This window comes from Drosophila kikkawai, chromosome X (assembly GCF_030179895.1).
Source record: "Drosophila kikkawai strain 14028-0561.14 chromosome X, DkikHiC1v2, whole genome shotgun sequence".
In the NCBI taxonomy this organism is placed as follows: Eukaryota; Metazoa; Arthropoda; class Insecta; order Diptera; family Drosophilidae; genus Drosophila; species Drosophila kikkawai.
This window is the reverse complement of record NC_091733.1, coordinates 30,465,148-30,492,320: the sequence shown is the minus strand read 5'-3', so window position 1 is coordinate 30,492,320 and position 27,173 is coordinate 30,465,148. Positions and strand designations below refer to the sequence as shown.

At 30.6% G+C, this 27,173-nt stretch overlaps 1 protein-coding gene across 1 annotated transcript in view; it reads right to left on the bottom strand.

Annotated features, from left to right (window-relative positions):
• Positions 1 to 27,173, bottom strand: part of Pde9 (phosphodiesterase 9) — a 136,997-nt gene that overhangs the window by 59,040 nt on the left and 50,784 nt on the right. The gene's annotated exons all lie outside the window — the stretch shown is intronic.

Below are 27,173 nucleotides of genomic sequence, written 5' to 3'. Positions count from 1 at the left end.
CCTTAACTGTGCCAGCATGCAGAGAGAGCCCCTGTCCCCTTTTTTGGGGGGGAACCCCACCAACCTAACCAGAGTCCACCGCCTCCCCCTCCTCCCTTGTAGACCCGGTATGCAAACTAGAACTTTGTATAAATTTATGTGCACAACAATGTTTATGTTGTTGAATAAACGAGCAGTTTTGCCAGGACCTAGCCACCCCTCAGACCCCCCCCCCATATCCCTTCTCTATGTGTGTGTGTGTGTGTGTGTGTAATGGCAGGATGCAACATGAAAATGGCGTGTGGCTAGCAACGTTTTATTTGCTCGTTGCTCGTGGGTACTTTTCGTCCCTCTTTGTTGCCTCTGACGACTCTGACTCCGCCGCTACGTTTTTGCTTTGCACTTTTGCATTTTGGCTTAAAAATAGAAATATGCCAGGACCTCGCATGCATGGACACGCACTAACACGCACACACATGTGCCGACTATGAGAAGACATTCAATTTCAGCACGGAAATCGCTTAACAGCCCTAAATAATGGATAATAGAGGCTTGGGGCAAAAGAAGGAAAGGATATATCCGAGGATACCTTATCCTTTTGCCCTAAATTCTGGGCAAGTAAGAAAGCTTAGTTAACAATTATTTTAAAAGAAAGTTTCCAAAAGGATAACAAAAAGTTAAAGTGTGTAAAAATTAGGCAAACTCTCGGTGTGTGTGTGTGTGTGTGTGTGTGTGTGTGTGGTTTTGCTGGCCATTGACTAAGGATTTTGGACCCAGACTTCATGTCTGATCCTTTGATTTGATGGAACGCACACACACAGGGAAAAAAAGAAAGAGAGGGTGAGAGTGAGAGTGAGAGGGAGAGAGAGAGAGAGAGAGAGAGAGAAAGAAGGCACATACTTAGGAGCGTTCAATCAAACTAAGCGCAAACAAGCCTAGAGTCATGGAGACATGGAGACATAAGGACATGGAGACACAAGGACATGGAGACCTGAACAGGATGCGGGACATGGAGACCAGGCGAACCTGAGTAGTACATATGTGCGAAAGAGAGGCTCTTGGCAAAAACCAGAAAGAGATGAAAAATCGAGCCAACGAAGCGTACGAAAATAAACAAAAGCGTGGGAAGCTCGAAGGACCAAAAAAAGGAGACTAAGCTGGAGGTGTGTTGGGTTATGGGACACACACACACACGCACGCAGAGAGAACTTACTTAAGCGAGTGATTTTCAGATTTTCCGCCTCTACATAAGTGTGTGTGTGTGTAGGAGTGTGGGTGTCCCTAAGCACATTAGTGTTGGCCGGTGGTGTGCGTGTGTGTTGTGTTGCCATTGTGATTTTAATTTTTTGATTGTCCAATCAAAAATTACAAGCGAAACCAATGAAATTATCGTTTTTATGTCGATAAATCGATTGTCGATTGATATTCTAGTAATTGTTTGTTTTTATATCGATAAACTATTAATTTTATTGGGACTTGGGCTACAATTTTAAGTGTATAAATAAATTACATTATATACAAAATAGAAATTCGATAAATGATTTAAATAAACTTAAAAATAAATATAAAAAATTGCTTTTATATCGATAAACAATTCATTTTCATGTAACTTACGCTACAATTTCAAGTGTAAGCTTGTTGGTCTAGGATAATAAATTAAAAATTTAATTAGAATTATTATTTATTAAATTAATTAATTATTGTTTTTAATATTAATGATTGTAGGTATTTTTAATTTTAAAAAATTGTATATAGAGAGTTATATAGCTATAAAAGCGGCAAGTATTCAAAAATTGAACTGCTTCTATTATTCATTTAATTATTATAATTATTTTAATTAATATAATTATTTAAAAATTAATAATAAATTATCAATTATATATTTTATTATATACTTAGCATATTATTGTTTTCTTGTTTTCTAAAAATATAATTCCCTATGAACCATGCACATGCATATATTTTGGGATTCAGGACACGTGTGTGCATTTCAATGCCCATGTCCTGGTTACCTTGGTGCTTGTTTAGAATCATTCATCATTCCCCGGGCCAACATAGTTGTAAATAATGTTACCCACAAGGATTCCTCCCGGCGATTATTATGGTGATAAATCAAAGGCAACCTCCCGGATTTCTTTTCTTTTATTTTCCAGTCAGAGTTGGGTTTTCTCTAGAAAATGCCAACCCACACCCCCCAAGTCTTTCAGGCTTTTCCTTCATTGTTTTGTTTGCTGTCCACCTCCTTTTCCTCCTCCGCCTACTCTGTTTCTGTGACAATTTTCCTCACCTATGGCTACACGCTTTCTGTTTGATTTTTTGGCTGGAAAGAGGAGGAGGAGGACATGGAGCAGGACGATGAGGAGGAGTTTTCGTGGCTCAAATAAGTATGCAAATTACTCTGGTCCAGCTGACTAAATGACTGACTGAATGACCGACTGACTGACTGACTGACTGACTGACTGACTGACTGACTGACCAACTGAGCAACTGACGTCAAGACGAATGCTATTAAGCCAAGTTGATGGCATGTGCAGAGCCCTCTGCGGGCCAATCTATAAATAAGTTTAGCAAACAACAAGAGAGGGGGAGAAAAGCGCTGGAAAAACTTTAATCTACACATTGAAGGGGGGCTGTGTGTATGTGTGTGTGCCTGGGGTGTAGTATGCACTGAGAAAAAGAAAGTCTACTCTACTAAACTTTTGTAGAAAATATAATAATAGGAGAAGGGTTTTATAGATTAGGAAAATCTGTTACTCAATAATTTTTTTTTTTTTTTTACTTTTTTAGTACATTTTAATTTGTAAATAATAAAATATAACAGTTTTTTAAACTTTAATGAATTTTAATTCGATTTTTTATTTTATTTTCTATAACTTAAAATTAAAAAAAAAAAATACAGGTAAAAGTAGTATCTTTAGAATTTTCTTTTTACATTTAATAAAAAAATTTACAATTTTTAATTGTTTATATATTTTTTTAACTATTTGGTGAACACTCAAATATTAATATCATGATTTTTATTTTTTTTTTTACTTCTTTGCTTTTTTTTTATTTTATTATTTTTTTGTAGAATTTAAAATTGAAAAAAAAAAACTGAAAAGTAGTAGCTCTAGAATTTTCTCAAATATTAAACATTTTTTTTTTTTTAATTTTAGCTGGAAAATTGCTTTTAAATAAATATACACTTCTTAAGTTTTCTTTATATTTTTTTTTAATATTATCTATTAAATAAATTTTCTATTTATAATTTTAATTGATTTATATATATTTTCCCAACTCTGAAAAAAAAATCACAAAAGGACCTCCTCACTCCCATATTTTCCACCCTTTTTGGCTCATTCCATATTGAATGCATTTGTAACTAATTCAAGTAAATCTTCTCGCAAACTTTCAATTAAATAAAAGCAGAATTAATCAAAAGGAGCCTCTGGGGGAAAAACGGGGGTAAAAGGGGGAGAAAAACCGGGGAAATGGTGAAAATGAAGAAAATGGTAAAACTGGGACTGCGACTGGGACACAGGTAAGACAGATGGCCGGAGATGACAGGTAAGCAGTTTGTGTCCATGTGTGTGGGCACACACGTGTGCAAATAACAATAATCAGGACACGCACACACACATGTCCTGGCGCGTAGGTGTGGTGGTGTCAACGGCCAAAACAAATGATGATAACTGCGAGTCAAATGAAATGTCCACAAGGACCAAGTAAACCCACAGAAAAAAATAAAAATAAAAACAAACTGCAAAAAAAAAAGCCTGGCAAAATGAGGCGAAAAAAATAAAAATAATAAAAATAACAGCAAGAAATCGAGCAGCCAGAAAATAAAGACAATATTTGTCAAGCACACACACGTCTACGTGAGCCGGAAGTGGGTAAAAAAAAAAGAGAATACGGTCACGGAAATGGGGCTCACAACCAGAACTGAAACTAGAACCAGAAGCGGCGACCCTTTGCCAACAATTGTGAAACTGTAAAGATGCAGATGATTGAACATTGGACGAAAAGTGTAGCTAGTTGTGGTGTAAAAACTACAGGAAAAATATTTTAAAAATATTAAGGTAATATTTCCTCAAAATAAAGTCTTAAAAAAAAGGTGGAAAATGTATGTGTAACTTTTGTGATTTTTTTATTGTTTTTTTTTTTTGGACTTTTGTAAGTTGAAATTAAATTTAAATTGTAGTCCAAATACTATGAAATATATATTTTAAAAAATATATATATATTTGTTACTTTTAATATTTTCTTAATTTTCTCCTTGGGCCTTTTTTTTTGTATCGAACTTAAACAATTTATTTAAATTTATTGTTGTTATTGAAAACATTTTTTGCCTATTTTAGACGTTAAAATAAAACAATTTAATTTTACAAACAATTACATTTTTTTAACTCTGAAAAATATATTTCAAAAATTATTTTCCTGACTTTTTGTTACTTTTTTATTAAATTAAATTATTAGGAATTATATAAATAGGGCTCACAAATTTTTTCCCGACTTGAAATGTTTTTTTTTTTTTTTTTTTTTTTTTTTTCAATTTAATAAAAATAATAAAACTAAAATAATATATAAAAATGTTTTAAATTTTAAATAAATATAATAATAATAATTAATAATCATATAATTTATTAAAAATTTATCTTCATCTAAAATGTACAATTTCAATTATAGTTTGAGCTGCTGAAAATGCTATTTTTCACAACTTTTTGCATATTTAGCCACATAAATATATTTTTTTCAAGTGCCAAAGGCAATGAATTGAATTGAACAAAGCCAGAAATTGGGGAATATACCACACATATATACATACAAATATATACATATGTGTGTGTATATAAAGGCAAGTGGAAATGAGGCCGCAAACCGGAGGCTGGGGTCTTGATGGGGTTAAAAACATACATATTTGCCAAGGACGGTTGGTTGGTTGTAACCGCCGAGCAAACAGTTGGCCTAATCAAAAGTCACAAACACAGGCAAACACACACACACACACACACACACAGGATACAGGATATGGCAGAAACTCAGAGATATATACACACACACACACATTTGGAACGTCTTGGCCAGAAAGCCAGTCAAGTCAACAAAAAGCAAACTATTTGTTTGCCAGCCTGCGTAGAGAGAGGCCTTATATATATATATATATATATATATATATATATTCTATATATATATGAGTAGGGTCCTGCCTCGACTGGTCTTTCACCCTTTCATCCCTCACATTTTCCAACCCAGTTTCCCACCCAATTTTCCCTGTCAGCCAATTTGACAGTTACCAGCTACAACATAGTTACAGGCCAACATGCAAATGAAGAGATGGAGATTGTGCTTGCTGGCAATTTAAATTATTGTTTTGGCATAATGCAAAGCCCAGGACTCTCTTCCTCTGATATATATATATATATATGTACATATATATGTATAGTATATAGTGGGTGTGTGCTATATAGCCCTAAATCGGTCATTTGTTTTGGTCAAACGAGCAATTATTACGAGAGACTCCTTCGCCTACAGGATTCTCTCTCTACTATTCATTTTCCTGCTGAAAATGGTTTGTGATTACAGGAGAATTATGACCTGAGAGAGTCCTTGGCTCAACAAGTTTCTCATTTTAGGTTTAAGACTGCCTTATATAGTATATATATATATATATTTTTAAATATTATTTAAATTAGGTTCTTCAAAAAATTGTCCCTATCTAGGCTTTAAAAAGTATCTTACAGATTTTATAGCAAACTTTTATACAACTCTACAAGCTACTTCAATCCCTAAAAATTTCTTTGTTAGTTCTTAAATAAATATCATATTATTATACACATTTACCAAGCATGAAACTACTCAATTCAAAGACCATTCTTCACTCAATAATAAATAAAAACTTGAAGAGCATTATTTAAAGGAACAAAAAAAACCAAGCAAAAAAACACAAATAATATAACAGAAACAAAAAAAAAAAAACCAAAGAATTGAAAATGAAATTGAAATGAATTTCCATTGAAATCGTTCAGGTGTAAAAAAAAAAAAACGAAATATGTTATTTTATGCAAAAAAACAAACGAGAGAGAGGGAATGGAAACAGCACAATGCTGATGATGATGATGATGGTGATTCATTCAAAGGAGAGTTGCGAATAAAAGTTGGGCAGGAGAGCAGGGACCAAGTCCAAGGTGGAATGGCCATAAATAATATTTTTTCTTTTTTCGTATCAATTTGTCTGGCGGCATTCAAAGGATAACCAGACGGGGGAGCAGGACACACATGCAGTTGACACGGTTAATGGTCTAATGAAATGTCTTTGGGTTATCACAGCTGTTTACCTGTTTAGCCGTAGCCAATCACAGGACCTTTTCAGTCACATTAAGCTGCCAGCTAAGTCCCAAACAATGTCCTGCCACTTCCCACAACAGCATTATCCCTGCACTTCCGCCTGCGACTGCAGGCGATGCAATTAATTGGCACGGCTCTATGGGTTGTGTGTGTGTGTGTGCTAGTACACTGGAAAAAATCAGGGTTTAGTAATCAGCAGACGAGTTATAGATTTTCTTCCGACAGTGCGACCGTTTCTTTATATTTTAATTAAATTGTGGTATTTTTTAATACATTATGGTACGCGTTTTTGGTATTTTGTTAAAATTTTGAATATGGTCATACTGGCCAAAGTTGTATATAAGACCGAGTTATTGACCGTACGAGCTCAGTTGTGATCAAATCACCTACAACTCAACATCTGATTTTTCTTTGTGTTCTTTAATTGATTTGTTTTTATTTATTTTTATATTTTTGTTCTATTTCTTTGATATTTATGTATTGATCTGGCATTATTTTTATTTTTCTCATTGGTAATATTTTTTTATTTTCTTTTATTATTGATTTATTTTTTAATTTTAAACAAATCTATTTGTAACAAAACGAAAAGAAATATAACAAAAACCAAAGCTAATTAAGGTTTTTTTTTTTTGAATTTAGTACAATTGAATTCTAAGATTCTGTATGCTGACGGTGTTAACGGTGTTGAAACCGAACAGGATAGGACAGGTCAGGACACGCATATTTGCATGTCAGGCGCATTCCGCAGGACTACAAGTGACAGCTGCATCTGCTGGCAGGACATTGGAGAAGCTCAAGCTGCGGCACTTGCAGATGATAACCGGCAATTGCGGTGAGGGTTTAAGCTCGCGCAGGACCTCCACTACCAAAATGCATTCCCAGGAGCCAGCAAAAACCCAAAACAGGATCAATAAAATCCATACAATAAACATTACAAGTGACATTTCCAATTAATTTGTATTTGTTTAATTTTTGCCATAAATATATATAAAATAAAATGGCAAATGGAAAATCAATAACCAATAACCAAATATCAATGGTCCTGGGCCACTTGCAGGCCTCTCAATAAAAAAAAATAAAAAATATATATATAAAAGTTGCACATATTTGCACAATTCATAAAATTGTGAAAGCCAATTAAACGGGTTCTGGAGCCAAGAGGAGGAGGAGGACAAAAACAAATTTACATAACTGATTAAAAACTTTTCGGGGCCCCAGGTGGGCCAAAAAGGTGAGGAGGAGGAGGAGGAGAAGGCCGGCCAAAGCCAAGTCGAAAGTGTGAACGGTCCAACGCAAATCCAATAGCCAACTTTAAGCACTAAGCACTTGGGCAAAGGACTAAAACTCGAAACTCAAATTCAAATTCAATTATTAATTTAACTTTTCATTGAATTTTCCTCCCCTCTAGCCCCTACCCCTTGCCTGGCCATTGTTCCAATCTATCAATCTAAGACTTGGCCAAGCTGAAAGGTTTGGCTAAAACTGACTTATTATTAATAGGACGACTTTAGCCGGGATTCGATTATGATTTAGGGACAAGACAGGACCATCCTGGGCTGTAAATTGTTCTATAATAATATATATATATATATTTTTTTTTTGTATATTTATAATTTATTTTTAATATTTTACAACTTATTCTTAATAATTGATAATTTATTTTTTATATTTTATAATTTATACTTTTTATTTTATAATTTATTCTTTTTATTTTTTAATTTATGTTTTATATCTTATAATTTATTCTTTATATTTTAAAAATTTTTAGTTGTCTTTTATAATTTTTTTTTTTATATTTTATAAATAATCCTATATATTTTTTAAATTAATTTATTTTATTTATTTCATTTATTCTTTATAAATTATTCTATGTATTTTATAATTTATTCTTCATAATTTATAATTTATTTTTTATATTTTATAATTTATTCTTTATATTTTAAAATTTTTTCTTTGTCTTTTATAATTTATTTCTTTTATTTTGAAAATAATCCTATATATTTTTTTAGTTTTTTCATTATAAATTATTCTTTATATTTTATAATTTATTTTTTATATTTTATAACTTATTCTTTATATTTTATAATTTATTTTTTATATTTTATAACTTATTCTTTATATTTTATAATTTATTCTTAATATTTTACAAAAAAAAACTAAATCTTGGCTTATTAAAAATCAAATTTTCTAATTCTATAGTCTCCTGTTTGAGGGCTTAGTTTTGGTTGCAAAAGGATTAGAAATCCTCTTAGCTGTGAGCGAAATGCAATAAAATCGATTACAGCAGCTCGGAAATCACAATATCGTGGCATTGATTTACCAGCAACATCATCATCATCATCATCATCCTTCTCTTTACCTCCCCATTATCGAAGGGCAACTTCCTGTCTTCGTCCTGTCTTGGTCCCCCCCCCCCACACTCTCTCGCTCTCTCTTTCTCTTTCTCTCTTCCTGTGTGTAATCCAAAACCAAATCCCCGCTAAAAAATGCATTGTTCGCTATTAGCAGCGGAAATAATCGGGGCCTGTACGTGCAGATATATATACATATATATAGATCTATACATATACAGATATATAGCTGCCGAGCAGCCCAAGGCTCTTAACCACTAAGCCACGCCCCCGCCTTGCTTGGGCCACGGCACGCCTTTCTTTCAGTTCAGTTCAGCGGAAAACCAACTAAAATGGGGGATTAATTTAAAGTATGGCCAGAACGAGCTTAGCGGAAAAGGTTAGTCCTGCCACGAAGACGACATTTAAGCCAAGTTCAGTGTAGGTAAGTGTGTCAGACACTCACACAAGCAATATTTAAACCAAAACCTTTAAAACTAATAAACAAATAAATTTCATTATAAAGAAATAGTTTTTAACCATCAAGTATTGACTAAATCGACTCGCCTGGCAATGAATTTTGTTTATTTTGTATATCCTTTTGCCATAATAACTTTCCCTAAACCATAATAACTTTTATTGTTAAGGGAATTGTGCAATCCTCAGGGATCTAGGCCACTTTATAACTTGGTTTAAGTGAATCAAAAGTTGAGGGCATCAAATCTTTGCGTTTAATTAGGTAGGAACTTAGGTGATCTTAAAAAAATATATGTGTAAAATATCGATAACTTAAATCGATGCTTATGATATAATATCAACACAATCGGTGTATGAATTATCTGTAATATGTTATTATTTTGGACATGCAATTGCTTATTAATTTGAGAATTTAATATGGATAAAATCGGTATATCGAACATGTGCACGATTGTTTTACATCTATTGCTTATCGAATTAGGTCTTTCATATCAATATAATCGGTATATCTGTATATCCAACTATCAACTATAATTTCTCTTAGGTAACTATCGGCAGTTATTTTAGCATTAGACATTTACTATCGAAATGATATCGTTACTCATCGATTGCTCAAAGCCCTATGCTTCTGCGAAATCCAGCCTGACAGTGAGAACTGCGTGCGTGGGCTCTATATCTGTCTCTGTATCTGTATCTGTCTCTCTGTCTCTGTATCTGTATCTGTGCCTGAGACTGAGACTCCGAGCGAGACTGGAATCTGTGTGGTAAATCGATAGACAGATTAAATGTCTCCATGCCGCCCAAGCACTTGACGGATTCATTGCCCGCTCGTGTCAGCAGGCACTTGTGCCTGTAGTGGTGCTGCTGCTGGTGATGGTGATGGTGGTAGTAGTTGTACTTGCACTTGTACTTGTGCTCGTCCTGTTGCCCACAAGGATAACGAGGGCCCCCGGGAAGAGTAGGAGAAACAAGGGGAGTCTATGACTCAATCCGCCTGTCGACGGCTGTGGCGATGTTTAAACAGAAAGCAGTTAAAAACACTAAGCAATGTGCTGTGCGCGAGGGAAATCTAGGGAAAATCCCAAGAAAAACTGTAGAGTAGATGAGGAGGTGGAGGATGAGGAAGGAGAAGGCGATGAAGAAGCGCATAAGGCAGGAGATGAACAGCAGTTGCAGCCATAAAAAGGCAACCCGCGCCATGTTGTAACAGTTGTAAGCTGACAATGACAACGACACTGAAAGAGACGGGGCTAGCAACAGAGACAGAGACAGGCATATGGCCAACGAAAGAGAGGAAAGATAAAAAAACAAAAAAAAACAAAAAAAACTCAAGTAGAGGAGCCACGCACGCACCGAGTACAAACTGTAATTGAATTTCTGTTGACAGATTTTAACGCACAATATCCTGCAGCGACATTGTCGCAAAAGGCGAAACAAAAACCAACAAAAAATAATAATAAAATCAGTGAAGAAAAGAAAAATGAAGAAACACAAAAAAAAAACATATATATAAAATCCAAGAGAGCGTGGCACTCAAAATTCAATATCGTCGACTCTCTATATTGTTTTTTATTTTTTGTATTTTTTATGATTTCCCTTAATTAATAAATATAGCAAAGTATACATTCCTTTGGCCACTTATTTAATTATGACCAACACAGGTTTTTTGGGAATGTAAATAGAGAGAGAAAGAGAGAGCTTTAAACATATTAAGTGGTTGTTAGCGGTTGCAAATTGCATTTAGCCTGGTTTTTAGCCTTCTATTTGAAGCTGTAATTAAACCACAAATGTGGTTAAAATTTATATATGATATAAAGTAAGTTCGGTGAAAAATATTAATTAGCTAGGGCAAGTCATTAAAATTATGCTATTCATATTAATTAAGTTTTAATAGCTTTGCCAATAATAATAATAATTGTTGAAAGGGTTTTGAGATAAAGAAAATATAGTTAAAATAAAGAATAAATAAAGAGATATAGAAAATATATTTAAAATAAAGTCTAAGATATTTTATAAATATTTCAAGGATAATTAAGAAGTCAAAACTAACAAGAAACCTTTAAGTTTCCATTAGAAACTTATAAAAACTTATAAAAATATATGAAAATATAAAAAAATATATAAAAATATAAAAAAATATATAAAAATATATAAAAATATATAAAAATTTATAAAAATATATAAAAAATATATAAAAATATATAAATGTAATATTTTAATTGAATATTTTGAAATAATATATTTTTAATTGTAATATTTTTAAATGTTGTATTTTTAAATACAATATTTTGAATAATTTTTAATATTTTTAAATGTTGTATTTTTAAATACAATATTTTGAATAATTTTTAATATTTTTACATGTTGTATTTTTAAATACAATATTTTGAATATTTTTTAATATTTTTAAATGTTATATTTTCAAGTGTAATATTTTTTTAATTGAATATTTTTAAATTAAATATTTTGAAATGTAACCTTTTCAAATATAACATCTTTAAATATTATATATTTAATTGTAACATTTTTTAAATGCCTTTTCCCCCTTCGGCAAACACACACACATTCCGTGTCGTCGTGTATAGTTTTAAGCAGGGACTGTAACGGTTATAATTAAAAAAGCAAAAAATTACCAAATAAAAGTTATTTCACAATTTTTATATAAAAATTACGCAATAACTTTTATTTTCAATTTGTATTATATAAATTGAAAAATAAAAATTATTCGATAACTTTTATTTTAAAAATTGAAAATAAAGATTGAATCTATATATCTTTTGATCCGTAGAAGCCAGATCCAATATATATATATATATATATATACATATTTATTATATACCATCTGAAAGGTATTGATGTGTAGATCATATATATACATATATATTGGATCTGGCTTCTACGGATCAAAAGATATATAGATTCAATCTTTATTTTCAATTTTTAAAATAAAAGTTATCGAATAATTCTTATTTTTCAATTTATATAATAAAAATTGAAAATAAAAGTTATTGCGTAATTTTTATACAAAAATTGAAAAAAAAAACATTTATCTTGTTTTTGAATTCGCCATGAAAATTTAACTTATGACAATTTTTTCCAATTTTTTTGGAGACTGTTTTGGGCTTCAATTTTTTTAAACTCATAATAATTATTTACGGTCCCTGGTTTTAAGGAACAACTTTTGCCGCGGATATGTTGAGGATGTTGAAAATGACAAAAGTTTAACAGAAGCAATGGGTAGGCTTGGGCAGGGGTGGTATGTTTTCCGCTACCGCTTTTCCTTCTTGCTCGGAAAAGTTATGCAATTCAATTATGTCCTTTTGATTGTTTTACAGTTTTTCAGCTGTATTTTATTTTATATTATTTTATATTTTCCTTCGGTTCGGCATCTTTTGCCATCCTCAATTTAACTTTGACAAAAAATCACACCAGGAGGCTCTGGGTAAAAAGTAAACGAGAAACGTAAAACGTAAACGATTTTCCATGTATCCTGGTATCCCTGAACGAAAGTTTTTATGTTGTCCTGTAATAACAGACATGAAAACTGGTTGACTCGACTGGCTGACTGGCTGATTGACTGATTGATGAACTGGCTAACTGAGCCACAGGCAAATTGCGCCAAAACACACTTAATGTGCTTACATGGAAAATCAATTCGTGCGAGACGTCCTGCCTTCTCGGAAAAAAAGAAAAATATAGTATATATTATATGGAGGAAAATGGGAAAAACTAGCCACTAAAAAGAAAAGAATTTTCCAGCTTCTCAGTTACATTCAATAGGGGTGCACTGAGAGGAAAAACTAGAAGGAACATTTGAGATGTGTTTAGATGAATTTTCAAAAGGGTTTTCTTTACTTCCAAGAAATACAAATGTTTTTTAAGATAAAGATAAATCTTTTTTTATATTTATTTATATATTTTTCTGTATTTCCTAATATTTATATTTTTTAAATATTTCTTTAAATTTTTTGTATTTGTTTTTATATTTTATATATATTTTTTATATATTTTTTATATATTTTTTATATATTTTGTATATATTTGTTATATATTTTGTATATATTTTGTTATATATTTTTTGATATATTTTTTATATATTTTTTATATATTTTTTAAATATTTTTTATATATATTTTTTATATATGTTTTATATTTTTTTTATATATTTTTTATTTATTTTTTATAAATTTTTTATATATTTTTTATATATTTTTTATTTATTTTTTATATTTATTTTTTATTTTTTTTATATATTTTTTATATTATTTTATATTTTTTTAATATTATTTTATATTGTTTTATATTTTTTACAACCCAAAATATTATTAACCAAAATTAAATTCCAAATTTTTCTTCAAGATTTTCTTTAAATCTCCAAGTCTAGTGTGATTTTCCCCGAGTTGCTGGAAAATGTGTGTGTGTGTGTGAGTGTGTGTTTTGTGGAAAATGCAGCTCGCTTTAAGGCTAGCAAAAATTCAACGCAGCGGGTGAGATTCCAATCGATTCCCTGCTTCAATTCAGTTTCGTGTGGATCGAAAACTCTCTGGTGGAAAATATAGTCAAGAGGGGGAGGCAGGGGGGTAGGGGGAGGGGGTGAGAGCGGAAAATGGAAGCCAGCGGGTGGCAAAAGACAAACCACTTTGAACCAAAAGGACGAACGGTGGCCACAGGATTTTCGTGTGCAGCAATTAACTAAACAAAAAAAAAAAAAACTTTAAAAAAAACTTCAAAAAAACCTTTAAAAAACTAGAAATTAATACCAAAATTATTCACATATTATTTAAGCAACGAAATCTGAATATTAATCAAGTCAATCACTTGTTCGTTTCAATTTATTCGGCTTGATGGCCCTTCATTTGCATGCCAATTGGCAATTTGCAGCTGATTGCATTTCACATTTGAATGGAATGAATTTATAATGGGTTTTTATATATATATATATATATATATATATATATATATATATATTGTATTTTTTTATTTTAAATCTGATTTGTCAATGATGCTAATGAGAAAAAAAAAATGGCACAGACAGTATAGGGTTTTTATTTTAAACCTGTATAAATGTTAATTTCGTTTGAACTAAAAAATAAAACTATTTTAAGGACATGTCAATCATCGGAACAAGGATATGTGTAAATAATATAATTGGGAAAATTTCTATATCAATAAAGGTTAAGGAAAAGCTAGAGGTAGAGAAAAAAAGAAAAACCAAGTCCAAGGCCCTTTTTCCTTTGGCACTTGAGTAAGGTCAGTTTAAGCATCTGGGGAAATGGTTATCCTTATTGCATACTTTGGCAACAATGTCTTCTTTTTTTCTACGTTTTTCAGGGACTTGACTAACGGTTGCCTTGGCGAAAAAGAAGAAAATTCATTGCACACATGAAAAACTCAAGGAAATTATATTGAGACAAAGCTAGTTTCCAAGAAAATCAAAACTGAAAAATTTAACTACTTGAGTTAAAATATTTGTTTTTACTTGAAACTTTCTTTTTTTTATTATTATATTTTTATTATTATTATATTTTTATTATTATTTTATTTTATTATTAATTTTTTTTTTATATACAAAATAATTAATATCATAACTTCATCATTGAAAAAAAAGTTTATTTTTATTGAATTTATTTTATTGAAAAAAAATTGTATTTAAAAAAGAAATAAATAATAATAATTTAAAATAAATAAATATTAGACAAATATTTAATTATATTTTGTTATTATTATTATAATTTTTTTATTAAACAAATATATTATTATTTTATTTTATTATTATTTTTTTTTTTAACACAAATTAATTAATATCATAAATTTATTAAAAAGTTTAAGTTCATTTGATGAATTTATAAAAGAAAAAAACCCCAAAATATCTGTTTTAAAAAGTTATATTTTCAGTTTTTAAATAGAAACAACAGACAGGATCTAGATCCTGTTGCCAGGCCAGACACACACACACACAAGCATTTGCCGCCTTTGCCCTTTTTAATGGCGGCAATTAAAATTCGCTTACTGAGCTGAGCTCCACCTACCGCCCACTCTCCCTAGCCCTCTCTCTCTCTCTCCCTCTCATAAATAAAATCAGGTAAAGAACACGCTTATATATATATAGCTGTAAAATATGTATAACAAGCATTTAAATATACATTTCTGGCTGCTTTCGGGCTAATAATAAAGGAATTTTCTCAGGACACTCTTATTAAATTTAACAAACATAAAAAAAAAGCTAAACAGACTTTAAAAATGGATATCTACACCTAGGGCAGAGGCATTCACATACATTTGACAGCAAATTAAATTTGTACAAAGAATTTGGAAATTTAGTATTAGGCACAAAAAAGGATCTGGCGAGGCCATTGATAATCTAAGGACTCCCTTTTCATGTGTGTTGAAGCAGCATTTATAAGCCACAAAAGAAATAAAAGAAATAAAAATAAAAGGCAACCGAAGGCCTTAAGACCGTTTCAAGTTCTTCTCTCTCTCTCTCTGTGAGTTTTCTTTTTCTTCCTTTCTTTTTTTTTGTGTATATGTCCGTTTGAATTAATATTACAGTGTCCTTAAGGTTTATTTGGCTTGATATTCCTTTTTATCTTTATATTTGCTCTGACTGGGAGAAGCACCTTTTGTTGCTCTCTGATTCTCAGATGCTGATTCCGATTCCGATTCCCCGATTCCCTTTCGCTTTTGGCTGTTTGATATTTATGCTTTCTTGGCTTCTTGGCTTGCATTGTTGTTTTATTTCTTGGCAATATTAAAAATTCATACAAATGTAAAACGAAAATCCTCAAGACAATCATAAAAAAAAGAGAGAAAAACGAAAAGGGTTTCTGCTTACTTTCCTTGTAAAAAAAAATGAAGAAAAAATGATGAAAAAATGCTTGCAAATAAAAATGAAATATAATTTCGGCTTGCAAAATCCATGAGTGTGTGTGTTGTGTGTTGTTTGTGCCTTCTATATGTGTGTCTCCTATATGTGTATTTGTTTGGAACTAAATCAGAGCCACGGCTGCTGTAGGAAAGCAGCTTAAGCGTAGGCCCTAAAAAGTAGGCAATGCTTTTCACTCTTCAAAGAACACACACGGCGTATGCGTGATATATTTATATTTAGATTTATTTTAGTTCACTAAAATTAAGGTCTGTCTTTAAAGAAAATCAAGAAAATTTAAATGGCAAATTTATTTTAAATTTCAGTAAAAAATGTAAATATTAAACTTAAGCAAATTTCCTTGTGATTTTTGTATATTTTTTCAATATATATATATTTTTTTAATTTATTTATTGTAATTTTTATAAAATATTATTATATTTTAAATTTCTATAAATTATTATTATTTTTTTAATTTTTATAAATTATTCTTATTTTTTTAATATTTATTTTAATAAATATTTGTTAATTTCCTTAATTTTTTATATTTTTAAACTAATTTATTTAGTTTCTATTAGTTAAGAAATGCCTAGAATTATGGATTATCCCGCATAAGAGCTGCAGAATCCTCTCGCTTTCTAATATTCCCTATATTGCTCTCTCTATTTTTCTTTTCCATATAATTTATATAATCTATTCCATTGCCTAATCTCAACCTTACCTAGTACTTCTTTATTTTATCTATTATTTATTATCTATTATCTATTTTTAAAACACATTTTTAGCTACAATGTAAACCGAACCCCCGGGCGTATGCGTGATTTTGTGGAACGTGTCAATGGAGCCTGCCCCATTGATCTCTGCCTTTTTTCTTATTTTGTTTTCTTGCTTTCTTTTCTTGCTATTTTTTTTCCTCCCTTTTTGTACGCTTCAGAGGAGCTTATAAAAATTCTAAAAAACAATAAACGTCAATTTTTGCATGGCAGCTAATTCAAGGGAAGCTGCCTGCGGCCAGCAATAAGTGACAAGGAGGGGAGGGAGGCGGTGTGACTGACTTGGCTCTAAGGTATAAGCCTCGTTGGATGTTTAACTAGGTTGACACTTCATTCAAGCCCCCGAGCAAGTCGCCAAGCGATTCTTTTCTTACGTGTAAACGAGGGGAGGCTGTTCTCTCTCGCAGACAAAATGCTGTGCTTACCTGCAAGGAAAAAGAAAGGTAAACAGGAGCTTGATTAGTAAATCACATCAAGGGGAAGTAATGGAAATTAATCAAATGTATTATAAATATATATATAAGTCAGAGTTGAAAAACATTTAAAGAAGCAAAATGGATAAGCAAATGACAGGGGCCAAGGTTTTTGAAAGGTTTTGAATTCATTTTACAGTCAATATTTAAATTTATACATTTTGGATTCCTTTTTATGCATTTTAAATGATTTAATATAATGTTAATAAATTTAAAAAAAAATAAAAAAAAATTTTAAAAAATGTGGGAAAATATTGAGAAAAAATATATATATATATAACTTCAGATTCACTACTTTTTGAGTTCATTTTACATTCATTTTTATTCATTTTAAATGATTTAAAATAATGTTAATTAATTTGTAAAAATAAAGAAAATATTGGAGAAAATGAATAAATAACAAACAAATAGGAAATATTTATTTAAAATTTAGATTTGCTACTTTTTGAATTCATTTTAAAGTCATTATTTATTTTCATTCATTTTGATTCATTTTAAATGATTTTAAATAATGATTTTTATTCATTTTAAATAATGTTAATGAATTTTAAAAAAAGAAATAAATGGAAAAAATTAATAAAAAATAATAAATTATTATAAAAAAAGGTTTTTTTTTATTTTTTTCTATTTTTTTTTTTGTTTCCTTTTGTTTGTTTAATTATAAATAAATTAATGAATTACATAGAATTCTCGCAGGCTTTCTCCTTATAAACTCAATATATATATACATATCTGTTTGTTTAATTACAAACAAATTGCTGTTTTGTCAGTCCATCCTACGCGTAAACGAAACAGTGAGATAAATTAATTTATAGATACAATTACGGCAATTATTGGAGGCATGGAGAGAGTGTGGAATAAATAAATCAAATGCATACACATGCACACACACTCGCGCGTGTGTGCGTGTATCAATTAAGGCAGCAAAATAAAATCAATTGATTTATTTATTTAGTGGCCAATCGCATGTAAAATGCATATGAGGCTATGCGCCATGGATTTGTGTGTTCCATTTATTATTTATGCGCTCGTCGCCCTCTGTTTGTCGAGCCAAATGCGCTTCCATTATACTTTATTTTATTTTTTTTTTGCTGCTGCTTTTTTTCCTGCCTCTTTTTTCCACCTATTGTCCCCCACCCACGTTCCCTTTTCTTTTTTTTTATCCTATCTCTTTACCTCTGCCTCTTTTATACTTGGGGGTTCCCCCCATTTTATATTGTTTACACTGCGCCCACACCTAATTAATGCGAGTCCTTGCCCTGCGCCGAGTGCAGGCTTACCTTTACCTGTGAAAAAGGAATGAGCAGGTAGGTAAGGCAACGCGGGCACTAAAGTGACACAGCAGACACACCGGCAAAGCGAATGGGAAGTGAATCGGTTAAATAATTGATTTCAAATCGTTTGTCAATTTGAAACTGCCAGCAAAAGAGGAGAACCACAAATTATAATGACTACTTTAAATGTATAATCATAATTGTGGCGCCATTTGAGCGAAAATTACCCTTTAAAGGTGGCCATTTGGGGGGTAAACACTAGCTATGGAATTTGTTGTATTAACTTGCAATTTTTTTATATGCTTATATACAAATTTTAAGCTCTTCTGAATTTAAATAACACAATCTACATTTTTTTAAAAATTTTAAAGCTTAAAATTCTTTAAAGTATAGATTATTTTAAAAATGTTAGAAATTTAAAATGAATGCAGATTTTGGACCCCGAGTACCTTTTTGATTTAGGATAACCGCTTTGAGGAACTGATGTTTGCATATATAATTTTGGTTGCTTGTTTCGTATTCATCATGCATATTTTGTTAACTAAACTTATTTAATTATTTTACTTTAAATTAAATTTAAAATAATTTAATTAATTTTTTTTTATGTTTACATGTCATTTATTTTAAATTTTTTTTTTTATTCCTTTCATTAACAAAAAATCTAAATTTTAATTGAATTTAATTTGTGTAATGTTTTTATGTTATTTGTTTACTAAAATCCTTTTTTTATAAACAAAAAATTCAAAAAATTTTTAATTAATGTAAGCACTTATTAAATGCCGGGTTTTCAAGGCCTTTTTTATTAAAAAAAATTATTAGTAGCCTAATTATACAAAATATTAGATTAAAATCAATATGACCTGCTTTTTAGTTTCCCTTTCAGCCATTTTCCTGGCAAAATTTCAAGTAAAAGTTGTCAGCAAAAGTCTGCTTGCGTAGGCAACATCTTGCCAAAAGTCTGTGTGCCTGTCCTTCTGTCTGTCTCTCTGTCTATAGTACAACATAATTAAGTTTAATTGACAACCGCTGACTGTTTGATTGGCTTCACTTGTGTGCGTGTGTTGTTGTTTTTTTCTCTTTTTTTTTTTTGTTGCTGGCCTCGTTGTTCTTATTAATATATCCCTGTTACTGTGCCATTTGTGCCACTTGTCCAGGCTCAACAATGGCTCTCCCTGTCTCGCAGTCTCATTATGTACATAATTTTCGTATGTACATGTACATATATTCATCATATTAAAGTACAATATGCAATTGTTGCTCGACCACCACATGGGGCGTATACTTAATGTGGGAGAGCAAAATCAGAGAGAGAGAGAGATACAGCACACTCAATAAATCATAAGAAATGAGCTGTGCTCGATATATATATTTCTATATCTTTAAGCCAAAGAAAAAGTCACTAAATTAAACTGGATAATCCAGCGATTCCTAATGAAAATCCACTAGATTTTCACTGTTGATATATATAGTTGGGTATGAGGCTGATTGGAGACGTCATGGCTGGACTTTGGAGGCGAGGCCACGTCCAACACATTGTTGAATGTGGCGGCAGGAACAGAAAACTTTTGAAATGGATTAAATGACACGAAGGACGAAGGAGCAGGAGTGGTAGAGAGATGTAGAGACGCCGGGCCAAGCCCAAGCGGTTCAATGGACGGATTTTCATTTTGCTTTTTGCGGTAGACAAAAGTTTTTCGCCTTTGTGGAAAGCAGAGGAAGCCCCCTGACTGGGAGGAAGAGAGAACGGGAGAGGTACTAACCAGGAGTACAAGTTGTGGTAAGGATAACGTAAGATATATTAACTTTTAAATTACAGAAAATGAAACAAACTTATATACTTTTATAAGGGAAATAAATAATATAATAAAAAAAAAAATAAACAAAAAATAATAATAAATAAATAGTAATAAATAATAATATTAAATAAATAATAATATTAAATAAATAATATTAAATAAATAATGATATTAAAAAAATAATGATATTAAATAAATAATAATATTAAATAAATAATAATATTAAATAAACAATATTAAATTAATAACAAATTATATACAATATATATATATATGTATATAAAAAAAAAATAAGAGAAGAAAAAACCTGGCAAGTTTTTAGTTTTTTGATTAAATTATTTTAAGTAAATTATAATAAATATTATTATTTATCATAATAATTCGAATTATAAATTATTATTATTATTAAATAGCTAAAGATTTACTTTTCACAAAAACATATTTAATTATAAATAAATTGAAGCGCAGACAAAAAAAAATTCACCGAAAAACCTTATAAAATTTTCAAAATTTTAAATTTAATATTAATTATTATTATTAGTTATTTATTATAAATTTGTTATAACTAATTAAATTCAATTCAATTTTTTAATTCTAAAATTTTAAATTTAACAATTATTATTTCTTTTATTTGTAAATTTTTTAAGTAATAAAGTTTTTCTTCGATTTTCTCTTTTAATTAATTTCCTAACAAACCCCAAAATAAACCATATACCCTTTAACCCTAATGAGTACACAAAAAAAACCACGTCTGTCTGACAGTTTCGTGAGGATTTTCATTAGCCAAAAAAAAAAATACATAAAAGTAGACAAAAAAAATACAACAAGAAAACCCATCAAAGACAGACGAACCTGTTGCCTCCCCCTAAAAAGTAATCGAAGTTCATGCTTTAGTTTTGCTGCGGGTCATACAAATAAATTTATAGCATTTAAGCTGATCACGCGATTCGTCAGCAGACGAGCCAAAAATTTGGACGGGGGGAAAATAAGGAAAAATAAAATAAAGAAAAAGAAGAAACACCTCAGACCAAAGGGGCGTATGCGTGTTACAAAAATAAAAATGGCTGCTTAAAAAGACGCGTGTGTCTAGGGGTATTTGTGTGTGTAGGAGAGTGTGTGTGTCAGCCATAGCTTCATTACAAAGGCGTCTTTAGGTCTATTAAATTTGGCTTTGTTGTGGTTTTTATATAGCGTTTTTTTCTTTTTAATTTTAATTTGGTATTAAAAGTTGCTTAAAATATTATTTATTAAATTTTGTTATAAATCTTATACATTTATTTCATTTTAAATATTTTCTATATAACCTAGAAATATTTGAAAAACAACTTTAAGTCAACAAAGGCCATAAATGCTAACAAGAATCAAGGAAAAGTGCGAGTAAAAAAGAGAAAACACTTAAATAGACAGAAAAGAAAAGTTTTCTACATTTTCCACAGGAAAATATTAGTTATTTTCCTCTACCCCTCTCTTCCTACCTACCTCTCTTCTTCTTACTGTCTCTCCCTCTCTTTGTCTCCCTCTTCCTTTCTCTTTATTTCAACCAACTCTCCTCTAAGCAATGTCCTGTCGCTCCTTTTCCTACTTAACGGCTTATGTGCCAAAGTCGCTGGAAAACTTGAAAACTCGGCGGCACCAGGCAATGCCACCATCTAAAATTAATGCGGCATGACCTTTTCAGCGAAAGCCAAACAACTTGTACTTGTACGAAAAGTTTTTTGCCAAAGGGTGGAGGTGCCAGGTAGCAAAGCGAAAACAAATGAGTGGCTCTAAGGCTCTCTACCTGAGCCCATTGATCAGCTTGCTCTTGGTTCTGGTCCAGGTTGCTGGCCATTTAATGTGCGTATAATTGGCTTGTTGCATATTTTATCGCTTAATTGCTGTGTGGGCACAGGTGTATGTCTCTGAGTGTGTGTGTGTGTGTGTGTGGGTGCAGGAGTGGCTATTGCCCAGTCAACATCATTCACCTGGGCCCCTTTGTCCAACTATTACTTAGCCAGAAGCTTCGTTGGCTTAATTATGGCCATGTTGCACTTGAAATAATTAAGTTTTGAATGTGGAAAAATATCGAAAAAAAAAAATACTATATATACGATAGTTAAAAGTTAAAACACAAAAAAACAAGGAAGAATGCTAACTTTGGCCAGCCAAAGTTTGTATACCCTTGCAGGTAACAATTAAAATATATCATAACTAAGCCAAAAATGCATTAATTTCGATTCGGAAAGCAGTTTTGTGTTAACTAAGCCAAAAATGCATTAAATTCAATTTGGAAAGCTTTTTTGAGTAAGTTTTTTTATGGTTAATAAATCTGCTTATAAAGATTACAAATTTAACCAATTTAAAATTTTTCGATTTTTCTTTACCTCCTTAAACAATAAAATTAAACATAAAATTTAAAAAAAAAATTAAAATTTTTAATTTTCTTGCAAACATGTCTAGATCGATTCTGTTTTTAATGCTGATCTAGAATATATATGATTTATAGGGTCGGAAATGAGTCCTTCACTGATTTTTGGGCTTCGGACTGAAATTATTATACTCCTTAAGGTGTAATACATTTTAAATATTTATTCATAATTTTATATGATCATTTTTGGGCTTAAAAATTCAATAACTTAGCCAAAAATGCATTAAATTCGATTCGGAAAGCTGTTCTGAGTTAGTATTTTCAAGGTTAATAAATCTGCATATAAAGTTTACAAATTTAACCAATTTAAAATTTTTCGATTTTCCTTTACCTCCTTAAACAATAAAATTAAACATAAAATTTAAAAAAAAAATTAAAATTTTTAATTTTCTTGCAAACATGTCTAGATCGATTCTGTTTTTAATGCTGATCTAGAATATATATGATTTATAGGGTCGGAAATGAGTCCTTCACTGATTTTTGGGCTTCAGACTGAAATTATTATACTCCTTAAGATGTATTAATTTTTAAATATTTATTCATAATTTTATATGATCATTTTTGGGCTTAAAAATTCAATAACTAAGCCAAAAATGCATTAAATTCAATTTGGAAAGCTTTTTTGAGTTAGTTTTTTTATGGTTAATAAATCTGCATATAAAGATTACAAATTTAACCAATTTAAAATTTTTCGATTTTTCTTTACCTCCTTAAACAATAAAATTAAACATAAAATTTAAAAAAAAAATTAAAATTTTTAATTTTCTTGCAAACTTGCCTAGATCGATTCTGTTTTTAATGCTGATCAAGAATATATATGATTTATAGGGTCGGAAATGAGTCCTTCACTGAATTTTGGGCTTCGGACTGAAATTATTGTACTCCTTAAGGTGTATTAATTTTTAAATATTTATTCATAATTTTATATGATCATTTTTGGGCTTAAAAATTCAATAACTAAGCCAAAAATGCATTAAATTCAATTTGGAAAGCTGTTTTGAGTTAGTATTTTCAAGGTTAATAAATCTGCATATAATGTTTACAAATTTAACCAATTTAAAAATTTTCGATTTTTCTTTACCTCCTTAAACAATAAAATTAAACATAAAATTTAAAAAAAAAATTAAAATTTTTAATTTTCTTGCAAACATGTCTAGATCGATTCTGTTTTTAATGCTGATCTAGAATATATATGATTTATAGGGTCGGAAATGAGTCCTTCACTGATATTTGGGCTTCGGACTGAAATTATTATACTCCTTAAGGTGTAATACATTTTAAATATTTATTCATAATTTTATATGATCATTTTTGGGCTTAAAAATTCAATAACTAAGCCAAAAATGCATTAAATTCAATTTGGAAAGCTGTTCTGAGTTAGTTTTTTTATGGTTAATAAATCTGCATATAAAGATTACAAATTTAACAAATTTAAAATTTTTCGATTTTCCTTTACCTCCTTAAACAATAAAATTAAACATAAAATTTAAAAAAAAAATTAAAATTTTTAATTTTCTTGCAAACATGTCTAGATCGATTCTGTTTTTAATGCTGATCAAGAATATATATGATTTATAGGGTCGGAAATGAGTCCTTCACTGAATTTTGGGCTTCGGACTGAAATTATTGTACTCCTTAAGGTGTATTAATTTTTAAATATTTATTCATAATTTTATATGATCATTTTTGGGCTTAAAAATTCAATAACTAAGCCAAAAATGCATTAAATTCAATTTGGAAAGCTGTTTTGAGTTAGTATTTTCAAGGTTAATAAATCTGCATATAATGTTTACAAATTTAACCAATTTAAAAATTTTCGATTTTTCTTTACCTCCTTAAACAATAAAATTAAACATAAAATTTAAAAAAAAAATTAAAATTTTTAATTTTCTTGCAAACATGTCTAGATCGATTCTGTTTTTAATGCTGATCTAGAATATATATGATTTATAGGGTCGGAAATGAGTCCTTCACTGATATTTGGGCTTCGGACTGAAATTATTATACTCCTTAAGGTGTAATACATTTTAAATATTTATTCATAATTTTATATGATCATTTTTGGGCTTAAAAATTCAATAACTAAGCCAAAAATGCATTTAAATCAATTTGGAAAGCTGTTCTGAGTTAGTTTTTTTATGGTTAATAAATCTGCATATAAAGATTACAAATTTAACCAATTTAAAATTTTTCGATTTTTCTTTACCTCCTTAAACAATAAAATTAAACATAAAATTTAAAAAAAAAATTAAAATTTTTAATTTTCTTGCAAACATGTCTAGATCGATTCTGTTTTTAATGCTGATCTAGAATATATATGATTTATAGGGTCGGAAATGAGTCCTTCACTGCGTTGCAAACTTCAGACTGAAATTATAATACCCTGCAAGGGTATAAAAATAATAATAATAAAATAAATATATACAAAATTATAATAAATGGTACTAGCCTTATTATTAAACTTATTTTAATCGATAAATATCGATATACAAAAATTTTTATAAATATGATAGGTAAATATCGGTCAAATGGTAAGTTTTATCCATATTTTTAATCTCTAAGCTTCGAAACACATATTTGTGAATGTTTTAAGTACATTTCTTATCGATAGTAAACCCATAACCCATTAATATAGTATTTTTTATAAATATAGTAACTCCCTTTTCATGCCATTGCTAAACTTGAAACAATCAATTTGTAAATGAGTACAACTATCGATATTTAATTATCGATTATACAGAATTTCTCCCCTGTCTTTCTAAAAGTTGAAATAGTATTTTATATCGCTTTTTATTATATATATTAATATACCGATATTTACGCATTGTATTTAAATTAAACCTTATCGATCTGACTACCAAACCTGTAAAGATATCAGAAGCTTCATGTCTTCCTTTTAATTTAAATTAAAAATTACCCAAGCCCAAGTTAGCTTTGCCTTTAAACTTATATTTTTTTTGTTTTAATTATTCGACAGAAATTCCAATAACTTTGTAGAAGTAATGTGCTTTTGTAAAAATCTAAGTACATTTATTATATCCTTGATTTACATATATATATATAAAAAAAAATCGGATCGTCCTCTAAAGCTGCCTTGACCAGAGCCCTAGAGATTCGTCCTTTTCCACTTTATTTTCATTTTTTTTTTTTACTTCGGTTTTTTCTTATCGGCCAAAAGGTAAGTCATGTACGATATATACGAAGATTAAGGAAAAGTTGAATGGGAGACGGTGGAAGAAATGGTGTCAACCGACAAACGGATAAAGCTCCACCTAGTCCGAGGCCAATCTGTTGCTTATTTGAGTCATGAGACGCATCTCTGACTCGGTTTTTGCGGCTAACCGCTCCTGCATATAGTCGGAGGCATGCCGCGCAAGGACATTCAGGCCTAGATGAAGGGCGGCCATAATGAGATCCATTAGCTGGCAGAGATCGCCCGTACCCTCGAGCAGATCCTCCTCCCATCGGCTATAAATATTGGCACAATATCCTGCGGCCTCATCCAGCTTATGCTGTCGCATCCAGCTAATCGCCCGAAGGAGCGTCTCGGAATGTATGGACGGCAATTTAATGGGCATATCCTCTTCCCGAAACGGTCGCAACTCCTCCGTATAGCGAAACATTAGTAGGCAGGATACGGTGATCACCTGTTGATCGCTGCACAGGAAATGCAGCTTCTTAAGCCTCTTTTCGGGTAACTTTGGTTCCGGCACTAAAGGCAATCGACACCAACTCATATCCAGTACAGAATCGACCATCGATGGTGAAGAACTATGGGCCATTTGGATGCGTTTATATGCTGTTCGATTGCCACGAACCGGAAGTAATCGTATCGAAGTAGGAGTCCTCGCTTCCGATTTTTCAGAGACAATTGTACTAGCCAGGGATACCACTTTGGACTTGGGGCTTTGTCCGGACTTTGGATCCATTTCCGTTTTGAGAGAGAGGAAAAAAAAAATTGGGTTCCAGACCGGTTAGGAAAGGAAATAATTTACTACTGACAGGAGGGAAAACAAAGAAGGCAAGGCCTACTGGAATTTTTGATAAATATTTAAAAATATATATTTAAAAAAATAAATTAAATATAAATATTTTATATTACATATATATTATATTCCATCAGTTTTCTTTGATTAAACCCCATTGGCTTCTGGTCAGAATTCCCGTTAAAAAGGACAACGTTTGACCCCAATTAAGTGCAATTTCAAACAGTTTTATCCACAAACACACACAGAGAGAACGGAGAGAGGGAAAAGAGAGAGGAGAGAGGAAAAAGAGAGGCAGGAGAGAGGCAAGAGAGAAAAGAAAGCGCCCATTAAAAAGTAATTTAAATTGAATTTCTCAGACGCAACGCCGCGGGGATCAGGATCGGGACTTGGCATAGTCCTGGGAAATCGCACAGTGGTAGGCACTGCCTATTCCTTATTGTAATTAGAGTGGGAGAAAGAGCAAGAGACAGGGGGAGACAATAAATCTCA